General features: G+C 36.2%; 1 long non-coding RNA gene across 2 annotated transcripts in view; it reads right to left on the reverse strand.

The window, feature by feature from the left end:
- LOC147757140 (uncharacterized) overlaps positions 1 to 14,136 on the reverse strand; it is a 39,383-nt gene extending 25,247 nt beyond the window's left edge. Inside the window, exons 1-2 of one of the 2 annotated variants that reach the window (XR_015323338.1) lie at positions 14,034 to 14,136; positions 13,420 to 13,481 (exon numbers count right to left, since the gene is read on the reverse strand). This is a non-coding gene — a long non-coding RNA (uncharacterized LOC147757140). Of the gene's footprint in view, positions 1 to 13,419; positions 13,989 to 14,033 lie in introns of those variants that run through there. The other variant, XR_015323337.1, reaches the window with a different exon arrangement.

The following is a 14,136-nucleotide window of genomic DNA, read 5'->3' on the forward strand; positions in this document are numbered from 1 at the left end:
GTTAACATTTCCAAAAAAATGCTTGAGACTTTTGTAGTTTAAACCACTGGATAATTGCACGGTTGTGAGGAGGGAGTCGGATAGGGTCCTTTTCGGCAATGCTTCGAGCTGCTTTGTCTTGTTGTCGAGGTCCAAACTCTGCTGCCTAGCCTGCTTTGCCTGCCGTAACAAACTCGAAGATCACCTTTGACGTTCAGGATAACTTTGACATATATGTCGAGATTTCAAATCTCTTATACTACCTGTACGCTCAATCTACACGATGAGCTGATGTTAAAAAATTAAAAAACAGCACGGGATTGCATCTTATTTAAAAATTGAGTCTATGTAAGAAACGCTATTTATATTTTCCCGACAAGCGACAAACTATTAATAGGGACTAGACAAATTCGCTGGCTTTGTCTCGTTGCCATTCTATTGTTAACTCAACTAATGTTGTACACTAGATTGGTGGTGGCATTGTGATGTAGTCCACGCTAAAAAAAAACGATATAGAAGCGCTGTGCAACTAGGAGGCATGTTAATCTGATTCATTGACATTACGTACTAACATAAATGCAAATATACTCAGTTGTTCTACTGCAGTTACTTTCCTTTATATTTGTGCAATTATCTTGTTCTTTCGCTATAATGAACCTACAATTGCGTTGCTTTACTGAAGCTGTTTCACCAAGCTCTTTTGGTATTCCTAATTCGATTGGTTAGACCCAACTTAACGTAGACTATAGCTGGATTGCACATCTACAGTTTGACAATTGTCTGGTTACGATTCTCTTATAATTCCCTCGCGCTAGTTCTATTACCTCGCTTCCCCTTACGACTCACTCCCATCAGTATAGTTTGCACGTCATCACAAATTATATCCGCAAAGAAGCATAAGCATGCTAACAGCGCGATAACACTCTTTCATACCATTCGCTGTTTGCCCAAAATTTGCACTTTTGCCTAAAATGTATGTCTCATGGAATTAGAAGCCTCAATAGTTGCCACCAATATACTAGCCATTAACAAAACTAGTTTTGACGCAGTAAAAATTGAATTCGCCGAACGGAAAATTTCGAACTAGTTTTGAGAACCCAGCAGATGTGGACATAGTCATCGACAACGAATACTGAACCTTACGCAAATCTCAGGAAATTTGGTCGTATTGTTCAATTAAATAATCTTTGATGGCATATATATATAAAATATATATATTTATATAAAGATACATACATAATATATATATAAATATAAATAAAATATAGTATACCACAAAATCAGTGAGCAACAGTTGTTTGTAGCCCCTAAGTTGTAACAGCTTAGAAAATTTAAAAAGAATAAAAGTTTACGGCATAGTTGCATAGCCAGAGAGATCAAGTCGCATTTTTAACATTACGGATGATATACATCAAAATTAGCTAATCGTCTTCATGACAGGAACAAACTAAACGATTGACTTCATGGCGCGCTTTGCACTGCAATGTGGTATGTATCTTTAAACCTTGGGTTAACCTCAGTGCACTAGTGGTCTATTCACTACAGAGTTTCATCCATGTTAACGAACGTAGAAGAGTACGTAGTGGTAATAGAGGGTCGAAGGAGACTGACGATAGTATTCCTGCTCTTAAAAAAGATATTTTTGATCAACTACGAAAATATCCGCTTAGTTCGGAAGCATAACATCACCAGAAATAAAGATTATTTCGGCTGCTTACGGCAATACAGAGAAACAAGTATCTCGCCTTAGTGCAGTCCTTTAGGGAGCTATCGTTGGCACACAGGGTTTTCAACTATGTGCTTCTCTTATCTTCGCAATCTTGGTGTACCTTCATCGATCTCTATGTGCGCCTATCGTGCTTTTATTAATAGGTTGTTATGTTCATTATAAATTCCTGATTCATCTCGCTAAATTATTAAATAGATAAATAGAACATTAAAATTAAAACGGAGGACTACTATCTGAAATTATGATTTTCTAGCTTGTAAATCATTTTATTTATGTATTTAGATAGAAAGGATGTCGTCCTAATGACCTTAGTGTGCACCTGAGCTCTACAACAATTAGCGCGTATGTTCTTAGGTAGACGATTTCGCCATTAGTACTAGATGAAACTATACCATCTCACAAGCGCTGGATTAAAGTAACAATTCTAAGTGAACTACTCAGGTGAGCGAACCACAACACAGACAGACCGACAGTGTTTTTAGCATAACTCCAGTCAGGCATGTACATATTTACCTCAGACGGTAAAGAAAGAGCTAAACTGTGCCTTTCACACTAGGAGCTGAAGAGTGCTCGTTTAAGTGATCGAGGCCCAAATCCAAATATATAAAACGACTCACTGACATCTATGCCTAATTATGGAAACCAGTTGCAAAAAATCAGAACGGAAAGTGGCCGACGAGGGAAAGTATCGGAGCGGATCGATCATATGAAAGGTTTATGGTCTGGCTTTGATACATAATCGGGAGTAGTTTAGGGATTTGTAGGGATGCTTACCTAATAAATACTTTTTTGTATCACCATAAGGACTCGAATTCAAAAATCTGTACAGATGGGCTTTACATGAGCATTTTGAGTTCATTCTCAGGTAACCCTATAAATGAGAACTGTTGATAGAATTATCTATTAGACGCTGATTCAAGTAACGGACGGCCGAGCCTTGTCAGAGTTACCGAACAGTGAGGCGACCCAGAAAGTTGATATCTCGTAGTTAAGCAAAACTGTTCCAGCCAGATTCATCATTTGCACTAAGGGATTATCACCGCTAGGTGTCAACTTCTAAGTATATTTAAATCTTAGCTCAGGCTTGCTTGCGTATGATTTGTAACTAGTCAACCTACTTAACTTTGTTGTGTTTAATACATGTTAGTCAATAAAAATAATTCTTTTATATCAGGCTCAGTTTTCTCTAATCGCGTTCCAACCGGTGGAAATATGAACAAGTGATTTTTGTAGTCAATGACAAAATTTTATCAAGTTAAGTCAATATATTCAAAATTGTTGATGAAAATCAGGTAGTGAACTTCGTGGTGATACTAAATGCTTTGACGAATGATTCCCCCTACCGTTTCTTTCTTCTTTGCACAGGTTATGATAGCAAAAAAATTCCATAACGAATAACAAAACAAAAGTAAACCAATGCTGAAGGAAAAATTATTACCGGATTAGGGGGTAACGCCACAACTAGAGCAAACCTGGTTTATTTAGATTACGGCACGTTTCGAACGAAGAAGTGATTCAAATGTGATAACTGTGTTATCAGCATTTAAATTCGACTCATAGCGCAATTCACTCTGCAGGACCACACGGCCTCCTACTGGAAACCACTGATTTAACGCCATATCTTTGTTTTTGCGCTTTACAAACTCGAAGTAAACAACAAGTAAATAATCATATACTAGCTCACGGCACTCGAAAAAAGTACACATTGTATACGTTAGACTTGCAGTGTTGCATTACAGGGTATTTTAAGGTATAGTAGGTTACAATCTGCAGCCTTACTTCAATTTTCAAAAAGTTTAAGCAAGCCGTAATAGTAAAGCACCACAGCTGCTATTATAAGAAATCGTAATACTGTTATCCTAAAATATATTTATGTTAATATAGTTTACATGGCTTGATCATTTATAAAATCCTCATCTCAGTGCACAAAGGATTTCTACGCGCACACCTTGTCGATTTGTTTAGCGAAAAATCGTACTAATTGTTCGCCTACCATGTAACGCATCATTGTGGATGAATAGGGATTAATCAATTCTTTTTAATTTTTTTATTTTATGAAATATTCCTAGATACAAAGAGTTTTCAAAATCCCGACTTTGTTTAGCCGCTACAAACCCTCTGAAAACCTCGCGCCTTGTGATTAAGCCCTTACTAAACTTTTCTATATTCGAATTCATACCAAGTTCCAATGCGTGATAGAATTCGATACAAGAAACTTTTTTCCATTGAGTCCATAAAGCACTTTTTGATCAACGGGCTTGTTCAGCCAGTTAGAATAGGCTCCCTGTAGGTTTGAAACCGACGACATGCATGCATTTATTCCCAACATAGATGTCAATTGAGCGAAGTACCGTTTAATCGCTTGAAGTTGATATTTATGTGAAAATGTTGTAATAAAATAATTTTGAAAAATCAGTGATACTACGAGAATGATTGCTTTTATTTGTAGCGTCAGGGCACACGATAAGGACCTTGATTCGGGGCATAAATAATTTACAACTCATTTGAAGAATTCGTCATCTAAATTCTCGGACAACGTTTAATATTAATGTGAGAAAAATCATTTTCGCTAAAACACACCGCGCATATGGAAAATACTGGATATAAATGCTGAGCTGACCTTTTGAGCCAAAAGACCCAAACAGGCGCAAAGTCTCGAAAGAAAAAGATTATTGCGACCAACTTGATAATTTTATAGAAAATACGAAACCTCTTCCACAAAACAGCTTTTAAGATCTGCTGAAAGAAACCGAGAAAATTAGAAGCAGCTCTTTTATGTAACTTTTTGTCAATTCTCGACTTTTTGGCTTAGTTCATATTGTAGGTCCCGCATATATAAATCGTTTTCTAATTTTCATAAACCATTTAGTTGCCAGTAACGACATAGATTTTTACCTGTCATTAATTACTTTAGTCGGAAGAAAATTTGTCCCAGTTTATTAACTATTATTTAGCTATTATTATCAGTTGTTATCGTGCATTCGTATGCAGACCGAATCTCAATGAACCAGAGAGATTGACACCAACGGTTTAAATAAGGCTTATCGTTCCGTTACTGCGTAATTTTTACATCGGAAGATTTGAAAAAGCTCTATCATATTAAATTTTTGGATCTTCCAAGCATTCTAAAATCAGCTTCTTCGTGCAGTTCACTTATTGCATCTTGCACTGGTTTTGTGTTCGATTTTTTACGCCCTGTTGAATGAACCGTGATGTCTTGGAAGACATGAGCGTCAGTCCAGGAATAATACAGAAAGCCGAGTTAAATAAAATTATCTCAGAAACTGTCCTAGAACCCTTTTTAACAACGAGACAAGAGGAAATTGTGTTACAAATAGGATGTAAGTTCGGGAAAGTCTTAGCAATATATTTAACTAAATTTGAAGGCAGACTCACAACAACGCCGAAGTTATGCATTCTCTTAGTTTTGGAGATGATGAGAGTTCTTGAGTGTATACAACATACAATTGTAATTTATCTCATTGTCAACATCTTTTTCAGGAACATTAACAGTAGAATACACCTACAGTGATAATTACAGTAATACGAACTTAAATTCGGAAAATACTGGGCGAAACCGTTGATCAATCCTATTCTCCTCGGTTCAAATCGCAATCGAAATGTGAGGACAAGTCGCTCTCTCCCTCACTACCCAATTTTTTTACTTGATCCTTTTTTGGTAGAGTGCAGATTGATCGAGGTCACATGTATGGTAGGGTGGAAGGCTTCAGTAGAATTTTTTTGCTAGTAAAAGATGCGCAAGCTATTTCTTAAGCTCATACATCTTAAGCTCATTTGTACAAATTATGCTGTTTAGCTCATTCATTATTCTTTGACAAACTAATATTGTTTGTTCATATGTTTTACGGGCGCATGACGTTGATAGAATCGAAACGAACATGAACTTCTGTCCTTTAACCTCCACATGTCAACTTACGATTGATGAATGTGGTGGGCCACTAACCTTTCTCTCATCGTCCTTTCATGTCGTCGTTTCTGCTGCCGAAACACACAAAGCGTTCTCGTGGCACACATAGATACTTGGGAAAAAGTGTGTTCCCACATGTCGTTAAGCTTCATGAAGATAAAACCTTTTTCCCGTTTTCAAGTTGTTTTCAATGCCAAGCATATATGCGTTACTAAAGTACCTCACAGACATTAGCAAAAGGGAAAGTGAAAAAATATCATCTGCAGAATAGAAAGTGTTAATAATGCAACAAAAATGTCCAACAAAGCAAGGCAAATAAGTGAACGTGTACCATAAAATGAGTACAAAGGTCGTTCCCTTCGCGTCGAAAGGGATCACGTTGCGTATACTAGGTTGTTTATGAAGTTCTTATTTGCAATTTATTAAAGTGAAGCAGTTCTTGAGCAACTTAATGTAAAAATTAATGAACTAAGACGATTGAATTACACATGATGTAAGTGAGAATATAGAACGCAATAGGAAGTCAACGATCTAACAATAGTTAGACACGGATCACAGTGTAACCGACAAAAGCAAGTCGACTACGCTGAATGAAAAGTGTTTCTTTAAAAGAAACAACAGTCAAGAATTATTAACCCATAACTGGAACAGCTGTTGCCATTTATGTTCACTGTTTACTTCATTAAATGGACTTCATTTAAGAAGCTTGCTTTGATCGCACCGTACGGTGTACTGATCACATGTACATGTCACAATAATTATCGTGCTTCTTGAAAAAATTGCTCGTTGCGAAATCAAAAAATATGCGCCTTAGTCAAATGAAAAAAAAATGTAGAGTAAATTAACGTTAACTAATCGGGTACCCACATCACCATTGATTTCTAAATTTATAAAAATAAAATGTACTTTTTTGATGTATATCATCAATGCTGGAAGTACTGACGATCGCATTAATCGTGCTAAATTTCTTTGTGATGCTATGAATAAATGATCATAAACGGAGATTCCAACATCTCACGAGTTGACTAGACTATTGCTTCACCCGCTGACTATGCCACTAAAGCACTAATTTACAACTCTTGTATCTCTGACAGTCTACTTCAATTAATTTTATACGTCATGTATATATTAGGCCCTATTCATGACCTCTTAAAGACGCGTGATCCGGGTCTAATCAGTAATTTGTTTTTTTACCAGCCTACCGTCTGCTTACTCCAACTATAAGCCCACGTTGTTCGACGTATTGCTAGAAAATACAAATTATCCTTCTCTATCTTGCCAGGTTGATTAAGAACAATGGTTTCGAGTCTATATAAACAAAATTGACGGCAAAGTTTTTTTAATACGCGTGATAATATATATGACATACTAAAAGTTTGTTGACCGGTGTCTGTCTTTGATAAGCGAAGTCACGCCCGTAATGGACTTTTATTTAACCCAAAGCATCAAAGCATTGGTAATCACATTGTTCACCTTAAAAGTCTTGTCAACTCTTCTCCACATCGTTATGCAACTTTATTCCACAGAATTAGAAATAACAGAAGAAGCAAGGGTGAAAAATGTAAATGAGGATCTTTTTACCGCTCTAGATATGCTTCCATCTAAAAACCTCTGTTGGTACTCCATTTTGGACATAGATAGACTCATGTCAATTGGTGGGTAGTTCATGGCCTGCCTGATATTTTGAGGTAGGCGGCCTTTGCTTCTTTGATGGAGCTTATTTTTTGTTACATAAATTTATAGACTACTCCTCAATCAACCACCATTTCGATGCACCGTTTTGTTAATTGTGCATGTATCATAAAGACTATTATCTCCGGCTGTTGCATATTCTTACTTTAATCCCATATACAATTCGATACTCGCAAATACTGTTATTTGAAATTCGTTTTCTAAGTTTTACTAATGTCAATACTGTTATTTTAAGGCTGCAAATCACTTTTGAGCCCGGCGTTTTCACTCAAATTTAATGTTCGCCGTCCTAAGGATAATGCGGTGCATGTTAAGAATTGAGGACTGGAATTCATATAAATTGAAACACCTTAAAAATGTGGCTGCTAGTTTAGTTGATTAATAAAATATGACACTCCACTTATCGAATATATCAATTTTTGCTTATTTCTAGATATTCAAAAGGCTTTATTTTATCTACAAGACCATCGCCAGGATTGATCACTCCGCTATGGCGGATGTTAAAATGAACATCACTTCCGTGTTCAACAATATTACGATCAACTTCAACTCATTTTTCTATTGGTACAGTTTTTTCTTATTCTTGTTACTGCTTTTAATGATGGTATTTTTCCATTGCAACTATTTTTTTATATGCTCCAAAGGTTAACTTCGGGACCCGCTAACCTCTGCCAATATCTTTCAAAGGATGAGATGCTTTAATCAAAAAGGTTTTCAAATTGTAACTATCCAGAGCATTTTTGAATGAGACTGTGCATTTGTAAGCTGCTATTATACTATCTTAGCCTTTCTCATTACTTGCTTTACTTCGCTCATTTCTCAACTTGTATCTTATCTGGCCCTTAGGTCGCAGCTTTTTAGGCTTATTTCAAGCTTACTTATACCTCTATTACTTTTTTTTATAATAAATGCTATAAATTCATCCAACCTATTCATTTTTTGTAATTGGTAACTTTTTGTATATAAATGTACGAAAGTGCATCTTTCACTTCGCCATCTGTTTTTAAATGATATTTTTATCTACGATACATCGAAGTTGTAGCGATCAACGTGTGCACTAGGGTCAGTAACTCTTATCATGGCTTTTAAGTTAGGCTTTGTTTATACCTAAATGAAAGTCTATTTTGTTCATTCCTACTTACGGTATATCATTGCAGAAGAAGAATAAACCTAACGAGTATTGCTTTGAGCTTAGTTACTTGCTACGTCTAATAATTAATGTTATTGAGCACACGGACCTAGTACTGGTTTAGGTTCGAATTTGGGGGCCTAAACACAGATTGGCCCTCCTGTAAAAATCCAAATAGAAATAGTAAAAGGGTTGCTCCCAGTGATTATCGCTTTCCTCCTGATCAGTTCTCCCACACTGCCTTTATTGAGTCCCGATCGCTCACAGGTCCTTGAAATAATAAGCTATATAGCAGTACCGAAACCTGCCGTAAAAAGTACAGCTGCTGGAAGACAGTTTCGATGTTCTGGTAGGGGGACTTATGCATACACAGTACAGCTTCTAAGGCTACTGGGATATTCCATATGATTAAACGCGTGAGATCCGCTGTCAAAAAAAGGAGTTAAAGAACGAGAGAACTACTTTAGATAGGCAAGCAATGTATTTCCCGTATACGTTGGATATACTCGCTGTAGTATGAAAGTCAGGCAAGTTCAGCTATCAGATGACGTTGAAGTCAAGCGATTTTTTCGGTGCTCTCATTGCACCTTTGGATACAAAATAGGAAACATATTGAACCATAAAGGACTGTTAAATATGCAAACACAAAAAGCTAAAGCTCAAGCAAACAAAACTTGTAAAACCCTGTAAGGAACGATGCATAGTCAGTTCAGTATATGGTGTGCGCTCAACAGGTAGATCTCACTACTGAAACAGCTCATACAGTTAAGCGTTGCACTCTCATCACGAACATAGAAGCAATATTATAGACATCTTATTTTGTTGTAAATATTGTCTATCTACATAGACTATTTTATTCGGTTTAAACTGGCCTGGTAACTGCTGCAGAGAGATTAAAGTTGGCAACAGCAGCGTCCATGTTTCGTAGGAGCTATGGACAGCATGTTATATCAATTACGAGGGCTACTTCGACAACTTGAGATACTCAGAACTGAAAGATATAAATCATTATCAACGAATCAGCCTAAACCGAAAGCAAAGTATTTTAAATTGAGCTTAACGAAAAAAATAAAGAACGCATCAAACCCAAAACACCGATATTCATGGTTAGCAGAACAAGAGACGATCTTCCTTCATCATCGCGACTTTATTCCTGTCTTCCTTGTAAAAGTGGCAAGTGAAATTCTTGTTTGCAGCACTGCGTATTTCAAATATGGTGATACTACTCAATACACAAAAGTGTAGATAAAATCATAATGGGCAGTCAAACATTATCTCAACATAGCTATGCAATAAGTCATCATATTTCATTAAAACCTTTGCAGATTCGAGAACCATATGCGTTTTGATTCTGCACCCAATGTGTATTAACGGCTTGTGTTTACGCTAGTGATGTAATTGTCACATTGAAGGCAGAGTTCACACACGAAAATTCTGAATTCTAGAATTTAAATAGATGTTACGAGATAATTTTATTGTCAGGCGAGAAACTCAATTAAAAAAATCACCATTACTACCACCACCGAGACCTACGTAGATACGCGAAAAGGCGCACTGAAGTGCCACAATATAATTTGCCAAAAAGAAATGTACAGGATTACTCATGATAGCTGTCTATAAGCCATCTACTTTTAACTTTTATATGAAGGAAATAGTCGTATTAGAAGAATGCTGAAAATACGCTGAACAAAAAACAATTTTCTAGTATTCAAAAGCTACTTAATTCTCCTGTTGAAAAAGTAATATGGTAGTTAGTGACTGATTACACCAGGATATCGATCGCACCTAATCTACGAAGCAGATCGACCTCAATAAAGCTAATTCACTGTTCCTAAAGCTAATTCCAACAGCAATAATAATAACGCGCAGTGACGTAGATACATTTAAATCTAAATATTCTAAGCAAGAGGTTCAAAGATATAGCCAGAAGGGTCTTAATAATATCATAATACTCGATAACGTTACAATCAGCAGTGCATATAGCAGTACGAACTATATCAACAAAAAACTTACAAAAAGGACGAATTTCAACCAGATTTCTGAGCCTGACAATAAAAAATTTACAGAGAGACCAAATCTCAAAGAATGCCCAGTAAGTTTGCCTCGGTCTTTTCAAAGACGAGATAATGACAAATATTCTTTTCATTTGAACTACATCGGTACCCAAGCAGTTCAAGGTCGACACTTTTGTTGAACTTAGGATCATATCTGTATTTCCCGTAATTAATAAAACAAGTGAAAATGCCTTGTAGGCGAACTTACTAAAAACATTAAGAATAATCATGCACCAACAACAAAGATTCTGAAAATGTAACTATACAATTGCGGCAACGATGGAAAATTTAAAAAGAAACTTTATAATAACAATAAATGCGCAGTACTGCTAATCATTTTGCAGCGTACCTTCTGAAAAAACTGAAAACCGCCAAGCTAAACAAAAATAATTTAATAGAGCTGCTGAACTCATCTCTTAATGGCCTACACAATCTAATGCTTTTGCAACTATTAACTTGAAAGCAGAGACAGTTGCACTCAGAGTGCCGCAGAGGTCGTTAATGGCTTTTGCTGGATCGGTTTTCTTAATCGATGATCTTTAAAAAAGAGACCTGATATATAATAGCATAGAAAGCGTCATATGCATAGCCTGAACTTGCTGTTTATGTATGTGATCCAACCGGTACTGAAGAAATTGACATTATATGACTTGACAAACATTGCAAGATCTAATTGCCAAGTAGTACGTTGATCAGAGACGCCTCCAATGAACTACTACGACTATGGAAGTATCATTCTTTAAATGGCTTTAACAGTCCCCTTGTTTCAGCGGCAGAGTATTCTCTTCGACTTAAGTAAGATATGGCCATAGTAAATAAATTAGATAATTATCGGAACTAATACGAATTCTACTGGATCTAACTAAAGCATTTAATAGTTGCGTTGTCAGCGGAAATTCCTATGTGTAATAAATATTCGCAAACCGTATAAGAACCTCTTTTATTCTTCTTGGGCATTGTAAAGACGCATTGATTGACAAGGTTACGAATGCGACAAGGTAATGCCTAAATAATACTAATATTCTTTTTTTAATTCAGTCGGTTTGATCTGAACATTCGTTGAACACGTATTAATAAAGCGTTTTAGTAAAGCGGTTTAATCAACGTGCCGAGTTCAAACCATGAGTGTATTGGACCACATCGGTCATCACGAGCCATGTGCTGCCCTCACAGTGAATAAACATTTTGCTCTAAAAATCATGTGCTGCAAAATGTTTTTAAATTAAGGAGAAAACTTAAATAATTTTCCTCAAATGTGTTAGAATTAACGTTCCATGTTTAATAATCGCTTTGTACCTAGCTCAATTTTCAAAGTTCAATTTGCAAATTACTACTGCAAGACCTTGATTTCCAAGATAAAAAAGAATGAGTAGCTTAATGATAATCTAATCGATCTGTCTTAGAGTAGCCGCTTTGATTTTTTGCGAAGGTTACGTTATCTTAAAAGACGTGAACCACTAAAAATCTACCCTACGGCACCTAGTTGTGTCTCATATTAAAATCAACTTTCGTTTAGTACCCGTATAACCAGCTACACAAATATTCTCACATTCCTGCATTGTGGGCGCTGGTTGGGTAATGATTTTGGTAAGGGCCTTCTTTAAGCCTTCTAATGACAAAAAACTTCCAATCGGCTTCTCGGTAGATTTCGGATGACAGTACAGTGCAACTATACGTATGTTGCTCGCTAGACAATTTGAAAAAAGAACTGAGCTTCTCCTATAGCTATTCATCATTTCATCAATTTGCTGTTTGTTGGTGTCTCATTTATCTACTGTTAGCATTTAAGATTGCCTTTTCTAATTTTAATATATTATATTATCGGTTATTTGTTCGTAAACGTGCACACCGTTAAATATAAGAGAAAAATGTACCTTTCATACATTACTAATTTCTTTTGTGCATTTAGCTGGCAGGAGCCCAAAGTAATGAAAAGACGCAGCAAACAAGAACCCGCGCACAGCGACACCTGAATGAACCATTAATTGGGCATAATCACCAAATTATACACTCGACTCTTGACCAAATGAACTATATTTTAAACATCTTCAGTTTCTTTATAAAATCGCCATTAGCAGTTCCACTCTTTACTTACTATATCCAAAGAGAATAAAGTGCTAGAACACTGACCCATTTTTCTTCGCTACCACGGGGTCATCATTGCTTTGCCTTTTTTTTTCTTTCGGCGTACTTAACACAATAATAACGACTTAAAATACATTTTAAAGCACGCATTAGATATACAAACATCAAATTAATCTCTATATGTCCACAACACTTTGCTACTAACACAACTAAGCTTTGCGTATAGTATTGTCAGTCAAAGGTTGTTTCGTGTGTTATTAATATGCCTTGGGACCCATTCATGGGGACCACTTGAGGATTTTAAGTAGGCTCCTGAGGCTGAATGTAGCCGGATGACACGTGTAACTTGAAATGTCGTCCAACGAATTAAATATGAGCGCTTTTAAGATATTAATAGGAAAGAATATGTTGGCTGCACTAAATCGTTACTACAACAACTGTATGATGGGAATGAGCTCGCCAGGATTAGACAGTCCACGATGCCATGTTGAACACAATGGGTTTGACTTCAAAAAACTGCGACTGTAATTGAAACTATAACATCAGTACGCACCAATAATATTTGGTTATATTCGAACATATTGTATTCTGCTAATAGTCAACTTAAAAAAATGGTATTGTGAGAATTTCAAAGGCGTCGCAATACACGCTTGATAGTATCACTCTAAAATACGAAGGTCTACCTAGCATTAATATGTCAGAAATTGGTAAAACAATTGATTATCTACATATTTAAATCAATTGAATAATTAGGAAGATTAGAGGCTTTGAATTGTACCAAAAAAATAAGCGAAACAACTAAAACATGCCGAACTGAACTCACCCGTCAATGGAATACTCGGAATGGAATGGAGGGGATTGCTGTCTTCCTTAGTTTCTAAAGTCCTTGGGTTTTAATAAAAATGTGTTTGTTATTTCTTGAGCGGCGACTAACAGTTAACGAAGGCATGCTAATTTAAATTTAGCTAAAGTATGTTCCAGTTAGAGATCAGATTACTAGAAACAACTTCCGGCGATTAATACGGAACAAAGGTTTGCAGACAGGTCATCAGCTACAATAAAGACAACCTTTGCATAATTTTGACAATTAATGGACACTGCCATTTTTACTCTTGCAGGATGCTTCAACTTATTTTGATGAAATCATTGTCACCCAAAAACTAATTAATCAGTACAGTTGCTCCATCTACTGACTGCAGATTTTAGATTAAACCTCTATTAATCGTGAAATAAAACACTGAGACAATGCTTTTCGACGAAGGTCAATAAGCACAATAAACCATTCTTGAAGCGATCGAAAACCTTCCAGTTACTTGCATATGCAGTGGCACTCTTAATAAGAGAAGTGTATATAGAAGGCACTTAGAATGTTCAGCTAGATGGGCAAACTAAAAAAAAAAACAAAAAGCTCTGAACTAATCGGTCAACCCTACTCACGACGTGAATCATTAAAAGAGCAAGCGTTTGCAGGTAAAACACAAAGTTGTCACACCAATAAATTACATAAAAAGAGAAGTTCGCCAAGCTCGTAGTCATTCGA

This window comes from Varroa destructor, unplaced genomic scaffold (genome assembly GCF_002443255.2).
Source record: "Varroa destructor unplaced genomic scaffold, Vdes_3.0 BEIS01000003.1, whole genome shotgun sequence".
NCBI lineage: Eukaryota > Metazoa > Arthropoda > Arachnida > Mesostigmata > Varroidae > Varroa > Varroa destructor.